The following is a 21,206-nucleotide window of genomic DNA, read 5'->3' on the forward strand; positions in this document are numbered from 1 at the left end:
TTTGCAGTCCTCACCTAAGGAATGGGGAGGTGTATTCCCCTTCCTTGAGGGCAGAATATCTACATAAATTATTTGGAATTCTTCTGCACAAAAGACTTGTCTCTTCTCCCTCATTTATTACTTTATTCTGTCATCTATTTATGTTAGTATAGACTCATGGATATTTATTTTATACTTTGCTTTATAATCCAGTACTACTTTATTTTCTTTACCAATTGTTTCAGCTTTGGCCACTGGGAATTCAGTGGTTTCTGTACTCATTCGATATACCCCCATCTATGTGGCTTTTTGGGTTTTTTGAGTACTTCACCACTTTCTGACACTACAAAATGCTCCAGGCTCATCTGCTGTAATTCTTGCCCCAGTCTTAGAATCAGCCATTTCTCGAAGGAGCCCTTTCTTTTTATTGGAAAATCATATTAGAAACCAAGATCTGGGCACTAGGTATGCTTGTTGCTACAAGGGTATCTTTACTTTTTTTAGGTCCTCTAAGTTGACAGAACAAAAAATATATGCATGCATACTAAGCTGTGTATATGCACATATCTATGAATATTTCTATATGTAACCATCTGTACCTATATTAAGCCAGACATGAATTCATACTGATGTCTCAAGCTATAATCTATTACTACGTGGATCATTTGAGGAAATTATTTTTAATTAAATTTTATTTATTTTTTGATTAAAGTAGTTCAGAAGAGTAAAAGGGCATGTAATGAAAATCTTCCCTTCTACCCTTTCTTAACATCGAGCTGGCTTCCCTCTTGGAGGTAACAAACCTTACCATTTTCTGTAGGGGAACTGAGATGGACAGAAGACCTTCGTAGGACCTGTGAAAAAGTTAATTTTTTTTTTTTATAAATTAATTTATTTTATTTATTTATTTTTGGCTGTGTTGCTGTGTGCAGGCTTTCTCTAGTTGTGGCGAGCGGGGGCCACTATTCCTTGCAGTGAGCGGGCTTCTCATTGCAGTGGCTTCTCTTGTTGCAGAGCACGGGCTCTAGGTGCACGGGCTTCAGTAGTTGTGGCTCGCGGGATCTAGAGCGCAGGCTCAGTAGTTGTGGCGCTCGGGCTTAGCTGCTCTGGGGCATGTGGGATCTTCCTGGACCAGGGCTCGAACCTGTGTCCCCTGCATTGGCAGGCAGATTCTCAACCATTGTGCCACCAAGGAAGCCCAAAAAGTTAATTTTTAAAGCAGGTTTACATATCTACTTCAATTTTAACCTACATGAGAATCAATCAAAGAAGACAGTACCAATACCATTTTATTTTTGGAGGTTTTTTTTTCTTTCTTTTTCTTTTTCTTTTTTTTGGTTGCACCCCAGGTGGCCTATGGGATCTTAGTTCCCTGGCCAGGGATCAAACCCGGGCCCCCTGCAGTGGAATTGTGGAGTCCTAACCACTGGACCGCCAGGGAATTCCCCCAATATCATTTTAGCAGTAAGGAAACTGGGGAATAAAAATCTGTTTTCCTCCTAAATTAAAAAAAAAAAATGCGTAAACGTGTTTTGTGGACAATTTAAGAAACAATATAGGAACAACCAAACTTTAGAGTCAGGATTTGACTGTGTTATATAAATCCCATCTCTGCTGGTTTCCAGTGATTTGACCATGCTGTATGTTTTAAACTCTGAGTCTCAAAATTTTTATCTGAATATTGGGATAATAATCATCTAATACAGCCATTAATTATATTTGCAATGCACTCAATCTTGTGCCTGGCATAAACTAACTGCTCAATGAATGATAGTTATTATTATTTTTGAGTTATAGTGGTTGAGCATAAAACACTAAACTGTTTTATTATATGCCAGTGAGATTTATTTAAGTTAGCCTCAAATATTGGATAGCAGGAACTCTAGTTGTTTCTTTTCCGCCTGCCATCTAGGCAGGGCCATTGGCAGGAAAGTATCATGTTCTGTATTTTAACAACACATCTTTGGGGCAAGGTTCTTGCTTTCTCCTCTTGATAGAAATGCAAAGTCAAATTTTTATAAAATAAAAATTTTTTTATAAAATAAAAAAATTTATTATAAAATAAAAAGTTACTAAAATTCCTTTTTGCCTTCGATAACTATATATTGGAGTTCCCTTCCAGTATTTAAAGCATTTGGGGGAAGGCCTTTAATTTGTACCCTGATGTGAGAACTTTAAATAGGGATGAAATTCTAAATAAATCTAAGTGACAGTTCGACAGAAAGAGAGGACATTTCTTTCTACCTAAGCTGCTCTTGACAATGGACACTTAACCAGGCTAATTAAATGTGACGTCTATCATCAAAATTAGTAAGGCATGAAAAACCTTTATCATATCATTCATTACATTGCCCATTTGAAAATATGATCTCTTGTGCTTTCTTACTCATATGGCTGATTTGCTTTGTTGTGCAACAGAAACTAACATGGTATTATGAAGCAATTATACTCCAATAAAGATCTATTTAAAAAAAAAAAGAATGGTCACTTGGTGTTCCCTCTGCAAAGCGAGGGTTTTAGGTTTTTAGGAGAATGTTTAATGGTCCAGGATTTGCCAGTCCCTGTGGAAGTCCTTTTATGTTCATGTTTGCAAAAGAGCTACTGACCTCTTGCATAATTAGAGTTCTTTATCTTCCACTCTTTTTAACTTGGGCAGTTTGTAAATAATTTAGTGCTACTTTCTCCAAGGGTTATATCCTTTCCGAAGTTTATTTCCATGGTGGTCTTATATAATCCTTATTAAGAAGAGAGAACTCACTGATACCCACTGTAGGGATGAGTTAATTAAGGCAAAGAGGATATGCAAGTATTTCCAGATTTACTCATAGTCTGACCCTCTTTTCCTTTTGTATTTAACAAATACAGCTATTAAATCATATATATATATACACACACACATATATCCAAGTTAGTGTATTATGTTTCTTTTTATTTTAAGCTTTGTTTTGTTTTTCATTTCCAGGTGCGTTTTCAAATTAACCTCTCATTTTGTCATAAAGTCATTCACTTTTGTAATTAGTCATTATGCAATGGTGCTTGTCCTGTTTATGTCTCACTTTTTATAATTTACCAAGGGATTTCCAGCTAACTAAACCTCAGTCAGCTCATTTTATGATTTAGGAAAATGCAGATTTCACCTAATTGGTGAACCAATCTCTGTCTATTAGATAACCTCATGAAGTGCAGAATCTAAGGAATAACTTTTTTAAACCAGACACTTGCCAGTTTGAATAAAAATGCTTCTATGGGCATTTGGAAATAAAATGCAACTTTGGCTTGGTAATTGTGGCTTGACAGATCTGTTACTAAATTCCAGCACACAGGGAATTCTAAAGGTGAATTGTCAACTTGCTACAAGGTTTTCACCCAGTGTCCATAACAGGTGTATGCAAGTCCACAAATGTCAGGATTTGGCAGATATTGCTTGATAAGATTGTATTGGGAGACTTCCCTGGTGGTGCAGTGCTTAAGAATACACCTTCCAATGCAGGGGACGTGGGTTCGATCCCTGGTCGGGGAACTAAGATCCAACATGCTGCGGGGCAACTAAGCCCACGCGCCGCAGCTACTGAGCCCGTGTGCCACAACTAGAGAGAAGCCTGTGAGCCGCAACGAAAGATCCCACATGCCGCAATGAAGATCCCGCGTGCTGCAAGTAAGACCTGATGCAGCCAAATAAATAAATAAATAAAATTAAAAAAAAAAAAGAATGACAGATGATGTTTAAAAAAAAGATTGTATTGGGTTTTGAAAGACTGGGTAAAAATACGTGATAATATATAGTTTTGGTGTTTCCCAGTGGTTGTTAGACCTACGTGTACAAAATTATCTTTACTAACTTAATAAATAAAAATACATTTGACCCTTGAACAATGTGGGTGTGAGAGGGACCGACCCCTTGTGCAGTCGAAAATCCATATATAACTTTTGACCCCCCAAAAACTTAACTACTAATAGCCAACTGTTGACCGGAAGCCTTACTGATAAACAGTCTATTAACACGTGTTTTGTATATTATATGTATTATATACAGTATTCTTACAATAAAGTAAGCTCGAGAGAAGGAAATGTTATTAAGAAAATTGTAAGGAATAGAAAATACCCTTACAGTACTGTACTGTATTTAGCGATACCATAGGTTTATGTCATCTGTTTACAAGATGAATCATCTGTTAGTACCTACCTCATTATTATTTTTTTTTTGCGGAGGCGTTGAAACCTCTTGATTTATTCAGATTATTTAACATACAGTGATGCAACTGTGACCCCAAAGTGTGCAAAGTTAAAACCTTCAACTGCAGCTGAGAGGAGACGGCAGGAACGGTACACCTGGGGACGGGGGTGAATCAGGAATAACGGGCAGCCTCCTCCCCATGGCCAGGGATGGGGCAGCCTGAGGAGCAGGGCCTGGATAGTCCAGGGCCAGGGGAAGGGGGCAGAGACCTTCCTCTGGCCTAGGTCAGGAGCCCAGAAGTGCCACATGGTTGAGGGGGAAGCAGCCCAGGAAGGGGCCAGAGGCAGGGCCAGGAGAGCACCATTTCTGGGGTGGGGCTAGGGAGGGAGGTGCCCTACAGGAGAAGCCGGGGGGCCACCTGTCCCAGGGGTGGGAGTCGGGCCGGAGCAGGCTGCAGTGAGAAAGACCTGAGGCAGGTGCAGGGTTCAGGGGAACTGAAGAAGGGGGAACCTGGGGGGATCCCAGGACAGCCCGGCCTGGGAGCAGTCCTGACCCTGTGGTGGAAGCTCAGGGAGGGGCCGCAGAGCCTCAGGGCCTCCTCTCCTCTCTCCCTGGAAAGGAGCTGGGGAACCAATTGTGCAAATCTGTGGACGACTCAGTTATGGAGGGAGGCTGTGCCCAAAGAGGGACCCTGGGACACAACCCCTCTACTGCCTTGGCCTCCACTACTGTCCTCAGTACAGCCGCTTCTCGTAAGAGTGCAGGCCATGGACACCACCCTTCATCTGAGCTGACGTGGTCTTCTTCTCAAACTTGAGCTCTCCTGAGTACATCATGGACCGCAGGACAGACAGGCTACGGGCACCAAAATCGTGGCAGCCGTGCTGGGTCCCACTGTGAGGTAGGGCACGAACTTCTGAATGGAGCCTTTGTCCTGGATGGAGCCCGAGACGCCCTGCATGATCTTCACCTTATCTCCCTCGCTGAAGTGGCGCTTCTGGCTGCTGCTGCTCTTCTCCATGGTGTCCAGCGAGCCCGTGCCCCGGTACTTCTTGAGCCTCACACCATCCGAGAAGAAGTACTCTCCAGGGGCCTCGGTGGTGGCGGCGAGCGGGGAGCCCATCATCACAGTGGAGGCTCCAGGGGCCAGGGCCTTGACCACATGCCCCACGGTCTGGATGCCACCATCGGCTATGAGTGGCACCCCGAAGCGCCGGGTGTACTCAACCACCTCGTACACGGCAGTGCCCTGGGGCCGACCACAGGCCATCACTTCTTCTTGGATGGTGCAGATGGAGCCGCGGCCCATGCCCACACGCAGCCCGTCCACACCAGCGTCAATCAGGTTCTTGGCCTGAGCTGCTGTCACCGCATTTCCCCCAGTCACTTGGAGGCAGGGGTACTTCTGCTTGATGTGGTGCACCATGGCGATCTGATACACAGAGTTCCCTTGGGATGAGTCCAGCACTATGACGTCAGCACTCGCCTGGGTGAGCAGGTCCAGGTGGTGTTTGTCACCCTCATGGGTGCCCATGGCCGCCCCACACAGCAGCTGCTTGTGGGAATCCTTGGAGGCCAGAGGGTAGTCCTGGTTCTTCTTCAGGTCAGTGCGGGCACTGATGGCCACTAACTCGTCTTGATCATTGACAATGGGCAGCTTCGCTTTCTTGCTGTGCTGCAGGATCTCATTTGCCTCTTTCAATGTCATACCCACTAGAGCCACCACCAGCTCATTCCACGGTGTCATCACCTCACTGAGGAGGGTGTGTGGTCCTTCCCAGTGAGGAAGTCGATGTCTTGGGAGGTGACGACGCCCACCAGCTTGCTGCTCATGGTGCCCGTCTCAGTGATGGGGATGCCGGAGAAGCCATGCTGGATCTTGGCCTCCAGTACCTCGCCCACGGTGTGTGAGGGACTCAGCACCACGGGGTCCATGATGAAGCCCTGTTCAAACTTCTTGACCTTCCGGACCTCGTTGGCCTGGAACTCTGGAGTGCAATTGTGGTGAACGAAACCGATACCGTCCATCAGAGCCATTGCGATGGCCATGCCAGCCTCTGTCACAGCGTCCATGGGGGAGGAGATGAGTGGTGTCTTCAGTGTGATCTTCCAAGTCAGGGCTGAAATCAGGTCCACCTCATCAGCTGTGAAGTCTATAAATCCTCGGAGAATCAGGAAATCTCTGTGAAGAGAGGAAAGTGAATGTTACTGGATGAGGAGGGGTCCCTGAAAAGGGCAGGGCCTGCCACGCCAGGGGAAGCATCACAGGGGGTGGGGAGAGGAGCAGAGCCTCTGAGCCCCGTGCCATGTCAGGACTGAACCACCCTCATGCCCCCTGCTAGCATCTTGTCGACTTTAGCCCCCATTATTGTCTTAAATGATACAAAAAACTGTAGATGTTATATGTACCACTAACACTAGACATCAGAAATGAAAAAAATTGGAATTCCCTGGTGGTCGAGTGGTCAGGACTCCGAGCTTCCACTGCAAGGGGCACTGGTTTGATCCCTGGTTGGGGAACTAAGATTAGGCATGCCGTGTGGCACGACCAAAAAAAAAAAACAATGAAAAAAAATAATGTGAAAAAGAAATTCATATTTATTTACAGATATAATGATTGTTGCATTGATAATGAAGGAGCAGCTATATGATTGCTTTATGGTAGCCTAGCACATACACTAATGAATTAATAATCTGTGTTTATGTGCATAAGTTTTGATAAATTTTAACTTTTTAATAATAGATATGTGTATATTTTATGGCAGTAAATGATAAAATAGGCTAGTTCCTACATATATTTTATGCATTTGTGACATACTTAATTTTTCTTAATTTTTTGATATTTTAGGCTATATAGTTTGTCTATGAATTTTTTTCAAATTGTCTCAAATCTCCAAGAAATTTTCCAATATATTTATAGAAAAAAATCTGGGTATAAGTAGACCCATGCAGTTCAAACCTGGGTTGTTCAAGGTTCAGCTGTATTTGGGAGGAAGTGAGATTTATCAGAAGCAAAGTTGATTTGCCTCCTCTAGATGCTGAGTTGATATGGAACGATTTAGCTCTCTGTGTGTGTGTGTGTGTGTGTGTGTGTGTGTGTGTGTGTGTGTGTATGCACCATGTCTTATTTCTCTCATTTATAAATTTCTGGCTACTTTTATGTTTTAATGTAGCATGGTGTGGAAGAGAGCTGTACAATCGAATTTTCTATGACGATGGTAGCCACTAGGCTCCTGTGGCTATTGAACTGTGGCTAATGCAAATGATTAACAGAATTTTAAATTAAATTAAATGTTAATTAATTTAAATCTGAATAGCCATCTGTGGCTAATGGCTACTGTATTGGACAGTGCCGTTTTAGGCACTGACATACCAGCAATACTCCCAATACAGTGAGAACTGCTAGGTTAACATGTATTGTAGGGGAATGGCTACTAAACTCTGCTATTTCAGGTGTGAAACAAAATTCTCTCCTCTCTTACCCCAAGATAAATATTACCTGTATCATTGATTTGATTAGTATCATGTGTTGTATCAACTTTTTCATTTTCTGTCTTATCTCCGTAAGAATGGCTAGCCTTGACTTCACTGTATTTCTTCTTCATTTAGCACATGTTTATTGAGCACCTGTTATGTCTCAGTGCTGGGTATGCAGCAGTGAATAAGAATGATCAGGTCCCTGTTCCCACAGGGAAGGGTTAGCCTGTCTACTCCCTAATCTCAACCTTCCTCCTCCCCATGTCCCCAGCATCTGGGATAGTAACAACTGGACATATTGCTAAATGAACAAATAAAAGAATATTTCTAGATTATTCCTTTGAGATTCATTGTTTCTAGACTGTATGAGGAAGTTAATTGATCTTTTATGTTTCTACTGTCCTTCTGATTCTTCCTTTGTTCACTTTTTCCCTTCAACCAATTGAGTGTTTTGGTAGGGCAGCCTTGTCCAAATTGAAGTGGCTGAAAATAAATAGAATTATCCTTCCATCATGCTATTTTCTTTTTCTTTACCTCTTGGTCTTTTTTTCTTATTTTCCACATTAAATTTGAGATAAGAGATGAGGAAGCGGACAGATGGACAAGCAGAGGCCTTATGGGCAGGGTTGTGAGGTGCACAACTCCAGTCCTTTTCTCTCTAAATTACTCTCTTTTCCCTTCAAGCCATGGATACACGACCGACTTTTCCCTTCATGTTCCTTATAGTAGAAGACTGTTTCCCAATATTCCCAACACTTGCCTCTTTCTACTCTAAAAAATTGTCTCACTTTCCTTTGAAGGACAGGTCAACATAAAAGAAAACTAAAAGTCAACCTTGAGGTCATTCATTATAAAGTTTACATTCTTGATTGACCTCATACTCTTAAAACATTCCTCTAATCAACTTAACATTGTTAGTAAATGCCCCATAGGAGTTTTCTTCTGTACTTTTTTGACTTTGTGGTGATTATCAATGTAGATATTTAACAAGATCTGCAGGAAATCTACATTTGTTCCAATAGGAGCACTTTTATTTTGTTTGGATGAACAATTGTACCGTGGTGGTCAAATATACTCAAAATAACTATACCATCAAAAGTCAATCTTGATTCCATTTAAAAATCAAATTTGAAACTGGAATCACATTTGTAATAACCTCACTCCAGAGGCTCTGTATTTTTTCGTGAGCGTGGGGGTCTATCCAGGAGGTTGATCTCCTTACTGCACAACTGGTTTTGAATTGTTCGTAGGATTAGGTGGCTTTCAGTCATGTGCCAGAAAGCTAACTGCTTTCTTTCCTATTGCTTCTGTAACAAAGTATCCCAAATTCAGTGGCTTAAAGCAACACACATTTATTCTCTTACAGTTCTGGAGGGCAGATGTCCAAAAATTAATCTTGGGCTAAAATCAAGGCATCAGGAGGCTTGCGTTCCTTCTGGATGCTCTTGGGGAGAATTGGTTTTTTTGTCTTTTCTAGCTTCTAAAGGCTGCCCACATTCCTTGGCCCTGCATCAATCCTACCTCTGCCTCTGTTGTCATATCTCCTCTCTGATCCTGACCCTCCTGCCTCCCTCTTAAAAAGCCTTTGTGATTACGTTGGGCCCACATGCATAATCCAGGATAATCTCCCACTGTCAAGATGCTTAACTTAATCACATCTGAAAAATCACTTTTATCGTGTAAAGCAACATATTCGCACGGATTAGGATGCGGGCATCCTTGGGAACCCATATTATGTTAACCATATCAACTCTAACTTAAACACAAAAAGAAAGGGCACACTTGGTGCAGAGCCTCTTTGTTCTTTTGACATGTCCCCATCCTTTTTTGTTTTTGTCTCCAACCTTTTTTAAGCACTTCCTTACCTTTTGGGTAGCCATGACTCTTGATATCAGAGTTGTGTAAACGTTCTTTATTTTTTTTATTTTTTTAGTTTTTTGGCTGCACCCCGTGGCTTGCGAGATCTTAGTTCCCCAACCAGAGATTGAACCTGGGTCTGGCAGTGAAAGTGCCGAGTCCTAACCACTGGACCACCAGGGAATTCCCAAGGTTCTTTAAATCATTAAGAGTGGCTAAAGGAACTGCAAACTTGGGTGCTAAGGTGCAAATTCAAACTAAGAAGGCTCTTGTTACTTATTTTCACCTTGTATTTAATGCAGACATTAGGAGAACATTTCTTTTGCTAAAGGACAGCTGCTTTTCCTTCTGCAACTCCAAACTCTACATCCTTCTTTTTTAATTTTTAAGTCTCAGCCTCACAGTCACTCAATCTCTTCTGATCCAAGTGGATGAAAGATACAGTGTCCCTTGTTTCCTTTCTCTCCCTCATCTTCCACATCCAATCTCTCAGAAATTTCTTTAATTTTTGCCTCCAAAATATCTATTGAATTTGGTCTATTCCTCCCATCCCTGCTGCCACCATCCTTGTCCAAGTGCCCATGATCTCTCAGCAGAACTTCTAGAATAGTCTCCCAAAAGGCCTCTCTGTTTCCATAGTTGTCTATCTCCAATCCATTTCCAAAGAACAAGTATAGTGATTAAAAATTTAATATATGTATGTATGTGTACATATCTACATCTATATATCTGGATGTGTGAATCTGGTTATGTCACTTCCCAACTTAAAACATTTTCTGAAGGTTACTTTGTACTTAGGGCAAAAAAAAATCTAAATCCTTTATAATAAACTATAGACTCCCTGCTTACCTCTTCAACCTTATCTCCTCGTTCCTTGACTACCATGTCCCTATCAGCCTGGACATCTTTAATGTTTCAGAGATGCCCAGCTATAATCCACACTGGGGACATCTATTTGTACAGACTGCTCTCTTTTCCTGAAGCTCTTTTACTTCCTGTTTTCAATGACTAACTCCTTTCCATCCCTTCAGTTTCAGTTCAAGTGATAGCTGATCAGCACCACTTTCTAATACTCTCATTTGTGTAAGTCCCCACTTTTCTGTCACTGAAATTTTCCCCCATGGAAATTTTTACAGTTTGAAAATTTATATTTATTTATTAGTTATCTTGACTAGTCTTTGTCTTTCTCATTGGTTTGTAAACTCTGAGAGGAGGGTACCACGTTTATTGTATTCCTAGAATGACCAGTGCTTAGCATGGTGCCTTGAATATGATAATTATTCAAGAAATATTTGTTGAAAAAAATGAATTAAATATAGAATATATATTTGGATAACTGGTAAAATATCTTTTTAGGACTTTATTTTTGTGAGTTGAGAACCACAATGTTCAAGCAAGATGTGCTGTTAACTGGGAGAGTGAGAAACCAGTTTAAAGGTATACAATGTAGTTCAAGGTACTTTTTAATTAAATATTAAATGCCATAACTTGTTTCACTTTGGTAGAAAACAGACCAAGGAGTAAGAGTTTGTTTACAATTAAAATAACACCAAAAATAGCATTTTGATTAAAATTTGAGAAAGTTAGGATCTAATGTATAACCAAAATGAAAGATATTCAAAATGCTTATAAGAAAATCAAAACAAAGCAAATAAATAACATAAGCAAGTAAAAGAAACAAAAGCAAAACCAAAAGCTCTCTATTAACAAAGGAGGATGGTAGTGGGGTGGGGAGCATTTCTTTTTCTCTAAAATTGTCAACTACTGCAAAAAAAGCATGTTTACTAAAACTTTTTCAGGACTATGTTAAGGATACAATAATATTGAAAAACAATGGCAAATGTGCTTATTTTGCTTTGGTCTCCTGATTATTTTCGTAGGGGTGATTTTTACGGTATTATAAGTTGTCTTCAGGGAGGCAGTTAGAGGCCTGGGTGCTACTGGTATATAATAGAAACAAATCCTTGTGTACGGAGGGAAAAACTTTACTATAGCTTTAGGTCAAACTAGAGCTGGAATATAGATTGAAAAGCCCACTTTATAACACCAAAAGTAGGGACTGTGGTGCAATGATAATTGAACTTCTGAGAGAAAGAAACTACTTCAGGATAGAAATATAGAGAGTGTTGACTTTATTCTTAAATAAATGTGAAACATAAAGCATATAAAAACTTAAATTCTAAGTATCATTTTAATGTTCAAAGACTATATAATATGTGTGTTTCTTCATGCAGTGTACATTTAATAACTAAACATACTGAAATTCTTATGGAAATATTTATTTCTTACTAATTAAAAAATGCATTGGTCCATTCGTTTTATCCTATGGGTTCTCATACTTTTTTTTTTTACGGCATGAACTATCTTGGTGGCTCATTTTTTTTTTTTTTTAACATCTTCATTGGAGTATAATTGCTTTACAGTGGTGTGTTAGTTTCTGCATTATATCAAAGTGAATCAGCTATACATATACATATATCCCCATATCTCCTCCCTCTTGCGTCTCCCTCCCACCCTCCTATCCGACTGCTCTAGGTGGTCACAAAGCACTGAGCTGATCTCCCTGTGCTATGTGGCTGCTTCCCACTAGCTATCTATTTTACATTTGGTAGTGTATATATGTCCATGCTACTCTCTCATTTCGTCCCAGCTTACCCTTCCACTCCCTGTGTCCTCAAGTCGATTCTCTACGTCTGCATCTTTATTCCTGTCCTGCCCTTAGGTTCTTCAGAATGATTTTTTTTTTGAATTTTATAATTTCATTAATTTTTTTATACAGCAGGTTCTTATTAGTTATTCATTTTACACACATCAGTGTATAGATGTCAATCCCAATCTCCCAATTCATCACACCACCACCCACCCCGCCACTTTCCCCCCTTGGTGTCCATACATTTGTTCTCTACATCTGTGTCCCTATTTCTGCCCTGCAAACTGGTTCATCTGTGCCATTTTTCTAGGTTCCACATACATGTGTTAATATACGATATTTGCTTTTCTCTTTCTGACTTACTTCACTCTGTATGACAGTCTCTAGGTCCATGCATGTCTCTACAAATGCCCCAGTTTCGTTCCTTTTTATGGCTGGGTAATATTCCATTGTATACATGTGCCACATCTTCTTTATCCATTCATCTGTCGATGGACATTTAGGTTGCTTCCATGTCCTGACTATTGTAAATAGAGCTGCAATGAACATTTTAGTACATGACTCTTTTTCCTTTTTTTTTAAAGGAATTCCTTTATTTTTATTATTTATTTATTTATTTATTTATTTATTTTTGGCTCTGTTGGGTCTTCCTTTCTGTGCAAGGGCTTTCTCTGGTTGTGGCAAGCAGGGGCCACTCTTCGTCGCGGTGCACAGGCCTTTCACTATCGCGACCTCTCTTGTTGCGGAGCACAGGCTCCAGACATGCAGGCTCAGTAGTTGTGGCTCACGGGCCTAGTTGCTCCGTGGCATGTGGGATCTTCCCAGACCAGGGCTCGAACCCGTGTCCCCTGCATTGGCTGGCAGATTCTCAACCACTGCGCCACCAGGGAAGCCGACATGACTCTTTTTGAATTATGGTTTCCTCAGGGTATATGCCCAGTAGTGGGATTGCTGGGTTGTATGGTAGTTCTGTTTTTAGTTTTTCAAGGAACATCCATACTGTTCTCCACAGTGACTATATCAATTTACATTCCCACCAATGGTACAAGAGGGTACTCTTTTCTCCACACCCTCTCCACCATTTATTGTTTGTAGATTTTTTGATGATGGCCATTCTGACTGTTGTGAGGTGATACCTCATTGTAGTTTTGATTTGCATTTATCTAATGATTAGTGATGTTGAGCATCCTTTCATGTGTTTGTTGGCAATCTGTATATCTTCTTTGGAGAAAGGTCTATTTAGGTCTTCTGCCCATTTTTGGATTGGGTTGTTTGTTTGTTTGATATTGAGCTGCATGAGCTGCTTGTACATCTTGGAGATTAATCCTTTGTCAGTTGCTTCATTTGCAAATATTTTCTCCCATTCTGAGGGTTGTCCTTTCGTCTTGTTTATGGTTTCCTTTGCTGTGCAAAAGCTTTTAAGTTTCATTAGTTCCCATTTGCTTATTTTTGTTTTTATTTCCATTTCTCTAGGAGGTGGGTCAAAAAGGACCTTGCTGTGATTTATGTCATAGAGTGTTCTGCCTATGTTTTCCTCTAAGAGTTTGATAGTGTCTGGACTTACATTTAGATCTTGAATCCATTTTGAGTTTATTTTTGTGTATGGTGTTAGGGAGTGTTCTAATTTCATTCTTTTACATGTAGCTGTCCAGTTTCCCCAGCACCACTTATTGAATAGGCTGTCTTTTCTCCATTGTATATTCTTGCCTCCTGTTTCAAAGATAAAGTGACCATATGTGCATGGGTTTATCTCTGGGCTTTCTATCCTGTTCCATTGATCTATATTTCTGTTTTTGTGCCAGTACCATACTGTCTTGATTACTGTAGCTTTGTAATATAGTCTGAAGTCAGGGAGCTTGATTCCTCCTGCTCTGTTTTTCTTTCTCAAGATTGCTTTGGCTATTTGGGGTCTTTTGCGTTTCATACAAATTGTGAAATTTTTTGTTCTAGTTCTGTGAAAAATGCCATTGGTAGTTTGATAGGTATTGCATTGGCTCTGTAGTTTGCTTTGGGTAGTATAGTCATTTTCACAATGTTGATTCTTCCAATCCAAGAACATGGTACATCTCTCCATCTGTTTGTATCCTCTTTAATTTCTTTCATCAGTGTCTTATAATTTTCTGCATACAAGTCTTTTGTCTCCTTAGGTAGGTTTATTCCTAGGTATTTTATTCTTTTTGATGCAATGGTAAATGGGAGTGTTTCCTTAATTTCTCTTTCAGAGTTTTCATCATTAGTGTATAGGAATGCAAGAGATTTCTGTGCATAATTCTGTATCCTGCTACTTTACCAAATTCATTGATTAGCTCTAGTAGTTTTCTGGTAGCATCCTTAGGATTCTCTATGTATGGTATGATGTCGTCTGCAAACAGTGACAGCTTTACTTCTTCTTTTCCGATTTGGATTCCTTTTATTTCTTTTTCTTCTCTGATTGCTGTGGCTAAAACTTCCAAAACAATGTTGAATAATAATGGTGAGAGTGGACAACCTTGTCTTGTTCCTGATCTTAGAGGAAATGATTTCAACTTTTCACCATTGAGAACGATGCTGGCTGTGGGTTTCTCATATATGGCCTTTATTATGTTGAGGTAAGTTCCCTCTATGCCTACTTTCTGGAGGGTTTTTACCATAATTGGGTGTTGAATTTTGTCGAAAGCTTTTTCTGCATCTGTTGAGATGATCATATGGTTTTTCTCTTTCAACTTGTTAATATGGTTTATCACATTGATTGTTTTGGGTATATTGAGGAATCCTTGCATTCCTGGGATAAACCCCACTTGATCATGGTGTATGATCCTTTTAATGTGCTGTTGGATTCTGTTTGCTAGTATTTTGTTGAGGATTTTTGCATCTATGTTCATCAGTGATATTGGCCTGTAGTTTTCTTTCTTTGTGACACCTTTGTCTGGTTTTGGTATCAGGGTGATGGTGGCCTTCTAGAATGAGCCTGGGAGTGTTCCTCCCTCTGCTATATTTTGGAAGAGGTTGAGAAGGATAGGTGTTAACTCTTCTCTAAATGTTTGATAGAATTCATTTGTGAAGCCATCTGGTCCTGGACTTTTGTTTGTTGGAAGATTTTTAATCATAGTCTCGATTTCAGTGCTTGTGATTGGTCTGTTTATATTTTCTGTTTCTTCCTGGTTCAGTCTCGGAAGGTTGTGCTTTTCTAAGAATTTGTCCATTTCTTCCAGGTTGTCCATTTTATTGGCATATAGTTGCTTGTAGTAATCTCTCATGATCCTTTGTGTTTCTGCAGTGTCAGTTGTCACTTCTCCTTTTTCCTTTCTAATGCTATTGATTTGACTCTTCTCCCTTTTTTTCTTGATGAGTCTGGCTAATGGTTTATCAATTTTGTTTATCTTCTCAAAGTACCAGGTTTTAGCTTTATTGATCTTTGCTATTGTTTCCTTCATTTCTTTTTCATTTATTTCTGATCTGATCTTTATGATTTCTTTCCTTCTGCTAACTTTGGGTTTTTTTTTTTTCTTGATTCTCTAATTGCTTTGGATGTAAAGTTAGGTTGTTTATTTGAGATATTTCTTGTTTGTTGAGGTAGGATTGTATTGCTATAAACTTCTGTCTTAGAATTGCTTTTGCTTCATCCCATATGTTTTGGGTCGTTGTGTTTTCGTTGTCATTTGTTTCTAGGTATTTTTTGATTTCCTCTTTGATTTCTTCAGTGATCTCTTTGTTATTTAGTAGTGTATTGTTTAGCCTCCATGTGTTTGTACTTTTTACAGATTTTTTCCTGTAAGTGATATCTAGTCTTATAGCATTGTGGTCGGAAAAGGTGCTTGATTGGGACATCCCTCGTGGCCCAGTGGTTAAGAATCCGCCTGTCAATGCAGGGGGCATGGGTTTGAGCCCTGGTCCGGGAAGATCCCACATGCCACAGAGCAACTAAGCCCGTGCACCACAACTACTGAGCCTGCATGCTGCAACTACTGAAGCCCATGAGCCTGGAGCCTGTGCTCCACACCAAGAGAAGCCACTGCAGTGAGTAGCCCACGCACCACAACAAAGAGTAGCCCCCGCTAGCCGCAACCAAAGAAAGCCCGCGCACAGCAATGAAGAACCAACATAGCCAAAAATAAATAAATAAGTAAATAAAGAAACAATTAAATAAATAAATTTATTTTAAAATATATATATACTTGATACAATTTCAATTTTGTTAAATTTACCAAGGCTTGGTTTGTGACCCAAGATATGATCTATCCTGGAGAATGTTCCATGAGCACTTGAGAAGAAAGTGTATTCTACTGTTTTTGGAAGAAATATCCTATAAATATCAATTAACTGCATCTTGTTTTATGTGTCATTTAAAGCTTGTGTTTCCTTATTTATATTCATTTTGGATGATCTGTCCATTAGTGAAAGTGGGGTGTTAAAGTCCCCTACTATGATTGTGTTACTGTTGATTTCCCCTTGTATGGTTGTTAGTATTTGCCTTATGTTATTGAGGTACTCCTATGTTGGGTGCATAAATATTTACAATTGTTATACCTTCCTCTTGGATTGATCCCTTGATCATTATGTAGTGTTCTTCTTTGTCTCTTGTAATAATCTTTATTTTAAAGTCTATTTTTTCTGATATGAGAATTGCTACTCCAGCTGTCTTTTGATTTCCATTTGCATGGAATATCTTTTTCCCTCCCCTCACTTTCAGTCTGTATGTGTCCCTAGGTCTGAGGTGGGTGTCTTGTAGACAGCATATATATGGGTCTTGTTTTTGTATCCCTTCAGCCCGTCTGTGTCTTTGGTTGGAGCGTTTAATCCATTTACGTTTAAGGTAGTTATCGATATGTATGTTCCTATTACCATTTTCTTAATTGTTTTGGGTTTTATTTATTGTAGGTGTTTTACTTCTTTTGTTATTGTAGGTCTTTGGGTTTGTTATTGTAAGTCTTGTAGGTCTAGAGAAGTTCCTTTAGCATTTGTTCTAAAGCTGGTTTGGTGATGTTGAATTCTCTTAGCTTTCGCTTGTCTGTAAAGGTTTTAATTTCTCCTTCGAATCTGAATGAGATCCTTGCTGGGTAGAGTAATCTTGGTTGTAGGTTTTTCCCATTTATCACTTTAAATATGTCCTGCCACTGCCTTCTGGCTTGCAGAGCTTCTGCTGAAAGATCAGCTGTTTACCTTATGGGGATTCCCTTGTATGTTATTTGTTGTTTTTCCCTGGCTGCTTTTAATATTTTTTCTTTGTATTTAACTTTTGACAGTTTGAATAATATGGGTCTTGGCATGTTTCTCTTTGGATTTATCCTGTATGGGACTCTGTGCACTTCCTGGATTTGATTGACTATTTCCTTTCCCATATGAGGGAAGTTTTCAGCTATAATCTTTTCAAATATTTTCTCAGTCCCTTTCTTTTCCTCTTCTTCTTCTGGGACCCCTATAATTCGAATGTTGGTACGTTTAATGTTGTCCAGAAGTCTCTGAGACTGTCCTCAATTCTTTTCATTCTTTTTTCTTTATACTGCTCTGTGGTAGTTATTTCCACTATTTTATCTTCCAGGTCACTTATCTGTTCTTCTGCCTCAGTTATTCTGCTATTGATTCCTTCTAGAGAATTTTTAATTCCATTTATTGTGTTGTTCATCATTGTTTGTTTGCTCTTTAGTTCTTCTAGGTCTTTGTTAAATGTTTCTTGTATTTCCTCCATTCTCTTTCCAAGATTTTGGATCATCTGTACTATCATTATTCTGAATTCTTTCTCAGGTAGGCTGTGTATTTCCTCTTCATTTGTTTGGTGTGGTGGGTTTTTACCTTGCTCCTTCATCTGCTGTGTGTTTCTCTGCCTTCTCATTTTGCTTAACTTACTGTGTTTCGGTCTCCTTTTTGCAGGCTGCAGGTTCATAGTTCCCGTTGTTTTTGGTGTCTGCCCCCACTGGGTAAGGTTGGTTCAGTGTGTTGTGTAGGCTTCCTGGTGGAGGGGACTGGTGCCTGTGTTCTGGTGGATGAGGCTGGATCTTGTCTTTCTGGTGTGCAAGATCGTGTCCGGTTGTGTGTTTTGGGGTGTCTGTGGCCTTATTATGATTTAGGCAGCCTCTCTGCTAATGGGTGGGGTTGTGCTCCTGTCTTGCTAGTTGTATGGCATAGGGTGTACAGCACTGTAGCTTGCTGGTCGTTGAGTGGAGCTGGGTCTTAGCATTGAGATGGAGATCTCTGGGAGAACTTTTGCCATTTGATATTATGTGGAGCCAGGAGGTCTCTCGTCACCAGTGTCCTGAACTCAGCTCTCCCACCTCAGAAGCACATGCATGACACGCGGCTGGAGCACCAAGACCCTGCCAGCCACACGGCTCAGAAGAAAAGGGAGGAAAAAAAAAAAAAGACCATAAAAAATAATAAAATAAAGTTATTAAAATAAGAAATATATATATTATTTAAAAAAATTAAAATGTCATAAAAAAGAGAAAGAAAAAAAGAAGAGAGCAACCAAACCAATAAACAAATCCACCAATGATAACAAATGCTAAAAACTATGCTAAAAAAAAAAACCCAAAAAAACAGACAGAACTCTGGGACAAATGGTAAAAGCAAAGGTATACAGACAGAATCACATACTCACAAAAAGAGAAAAACGAAAAAGATATATATATCTATATATATATAAAAAAAGGAAGAGAGTAACCTAATCAAGAAACAAATCTACCAATGATAATAAACTCTAAACACTAAACTAAGGTAACCAGAAACCAGAAAAAAATTAGATGCAGAAAGCAAACCCCAAGTCTACAGTTCCTCCAAAGTCCACTGCCTCAGTTTTGGGATGATTCATTGTCTTCAGGTATTCCAGAGATGCAGGGTACGTCAAGTGTCAAGTTGACTGTAGAGATTTAATCCGCTGCTTCTGAGGCTGCTGGGAGAGATTTCCCTTTCTCTTCTTTGTTTGCACAGCTCCCGGGGTTCAGCTTTGGATTTGGACCCGCCTCTGCATGTAGGTCGCCTGAGGGCGTCTGTTCTTCGCTCAGACAGGACGGGGTTAAAGGAGCAGCTGATTAGGGGGCTCTGGCTCACTCAGGCTGGGGTAGGGAGGGATTTGGAATGCAGGGCGAGCCTGCTGCTGTAGAGGCTGGAGTGACGTAGCACCAGCCTGAGGCGTGCCGTGCGTTCTCCCGGGGAAGTTGTCCCTGGATCATGGGACGCTGGCAGTGGTGGGCTGCACAGGCTCCCGGGAGGGGCGGTGTGGAGAGTGAGTGACCTGTGCTCACACACAGGCTTCTCCGTGGTGGCAGCAGCAGCCTTAGCGTCTCATGCCCATCTCTGGTATCTGCGCTGATAGCCGTGGCTCACGCCTGTCCCTGGAGCTCCTTTAGAGGGTGCTATTAATCCCCTCTCCTTGCTCACCCTGAAACAATGGTCTCTTGCCTCTTCTGCAGGTCCAGACATTTTCCCAGACTCCCTCTTGGCTAGCTGTGGTGCACTAGCCCCCTTCAGGCTGTGTTCACGCAGCCAACCCCAGTCCTCTCCCTGGGATCTGACCTCTGAAGCTGGAGCCTCAGCTCGCAGCCCCCACCTGTCCCGGCGGGGAGCAAACAAGCCTCTCGGGGTGGTGAGTGCTGGTCGGCGCTGATCCTCTGTGCGGGAATCTCTCCGCTTTGCCCTCTGCACCCCTGTTGCTGCACTCTCTTCCGTGGCTCCGAAGCTTCCGCCCCGCCACACCTCATGTCTGTCAGTGAAGGGGCTTCCTAGTGTGTGGGAACTTTTCCTCCTTCACAGCTCCCTCCCAGAGGTGCAGATCCCGTCCCTGTTCTTTTGTCTCTGTTTTTCCATTTTTCTTTTGCCCCACCCAGGTACGTGGTGGTTCCTTGCCTTTTGGGAAGTTTGATTTCTTCTGCCAGCGTTCAGTAGGTGTTCTGTAGTAGTTGTTCCACATGTAGATGTATTTCTGCTGTATTTATGGGGAGGAAGGTGATCTCCACGTCTTACTCCTCTGCCATCTTGAAGGTCCGCTGGTTCTCACACTTTTAATTAAACTATTTTTGATACATTTGTATTAACAGTAGTACAATGAATGTCAAGGAAATGAATAACTCTCAATCACTAGGTAAAGAAAGAGGCGACAAGTTCAATATTCCAGTTTCTTCAACAGAGTGATTTTTTTCTTTCTCTGCGGGGATTTTCTAAAGACAGAGTCTTAATGGGCTGCAGGCTAATTGTTGGGAAATACTCTTGTTGCGTAGCCGCAAAGGTCAGAGACCCGAGTGTAAATAGGCCTGGGTTCATTATGCTGCTAGGGGGCAGTGGCAGGTGCTCAGAGAGGACACTAATGCCTTCAAAGAGATGCTCTTATCAGAGTAGAGGGACCTGGGTCTACAGTCAGGCCAACAGGCTGCATTAATTCTATACAAGGTCTTAATCATGGGGAGATCAGCTATTGAATGAAGAAGAAATAAATACAGTGAGAATTTAAAAGAGGGCCTAAGGGAATATCCTTTCAAATAGGTGCTGTGACTTCCAAAGAAATCTTAAAATCTGATGAAGACTGATTATTTTTCCTTGCATGTTTGTATGGTTTTAAACTTTCTATAACTTTGGATAAGTGAAATCAAGCTAGGCACCAGACCTTGTAGTTTTAATATGAAATGAAGAATTCTCATTCATTACATTTGACTAGGAGCTCAGTCCATGTAAAACTTGCAACGAACTTAAGTCCCAGGTCTTCCTTTCACTAGCCTAGGAATCTTGGAGTAATCACTTTACCTCTCTTGGCTGCAGTTTCCTCATATGCAAAATGGAGTAATGGAGTAGGGGAGAAGAAAGCAAATTTTGATCTAGAGAATAAGCTAAGTACTTTAGAGCTCTAAAACCCTGCGACTGTGTAAGCAGAAAACAGAACTGGTCCTTGCATCAATTCTTAGTTTGAGTAGCTGTTATTTCCTGTTGTAAAATTGGGACAGTGTCTAGTTGCACTGTAGGTGTTAGCCTCTATGTGATGTACATCAGTCTTAGTACAGCACCTAGCATATAGTGCATGCTAAAAAATTATGGTTATGATTATTACTCACATTTTATTGTCATTACCAGTGTGGGGAAGTTTTGCATCTTCAGAGGACTATAAAA

At 40.7% G+C, this 21,206-nt stretch overlaps 1 pseudogene across 1 annotated transcript; it reads right to left on the reverse strand.

Annotated features, from left to right (window-relative positions):
- Positions 1 to 4,607: 4,607 nt before the first annotated feature.
- On the reverse strand, positions 4,608 to 6,352 carry LOC309628979 (inosine-5'-monophosphate dehydrogenase 1 pseudogene; annotated as a pseudogene). Its single transcript has one exon. The product of its transcript is annotated as an inosine-5'-monophosphate dehydrogenase 1 pseudogene (transcript).
- Between the last annotated feature and the right edge of the window lie 14,854 nt (positions 6,353 to 21,206).

This window comes from Balaenoptera borealis, assembly GCF_965194805.1.
Source record: "Balaenoptera borealis genome assembly, chromosome: 5".
NCBI lineage: Eukaryota > Metazoa > Chordata > Mammalia > Artiodactyla > Balaenopteridae > Balaenoptera > Balaenoptera borealis.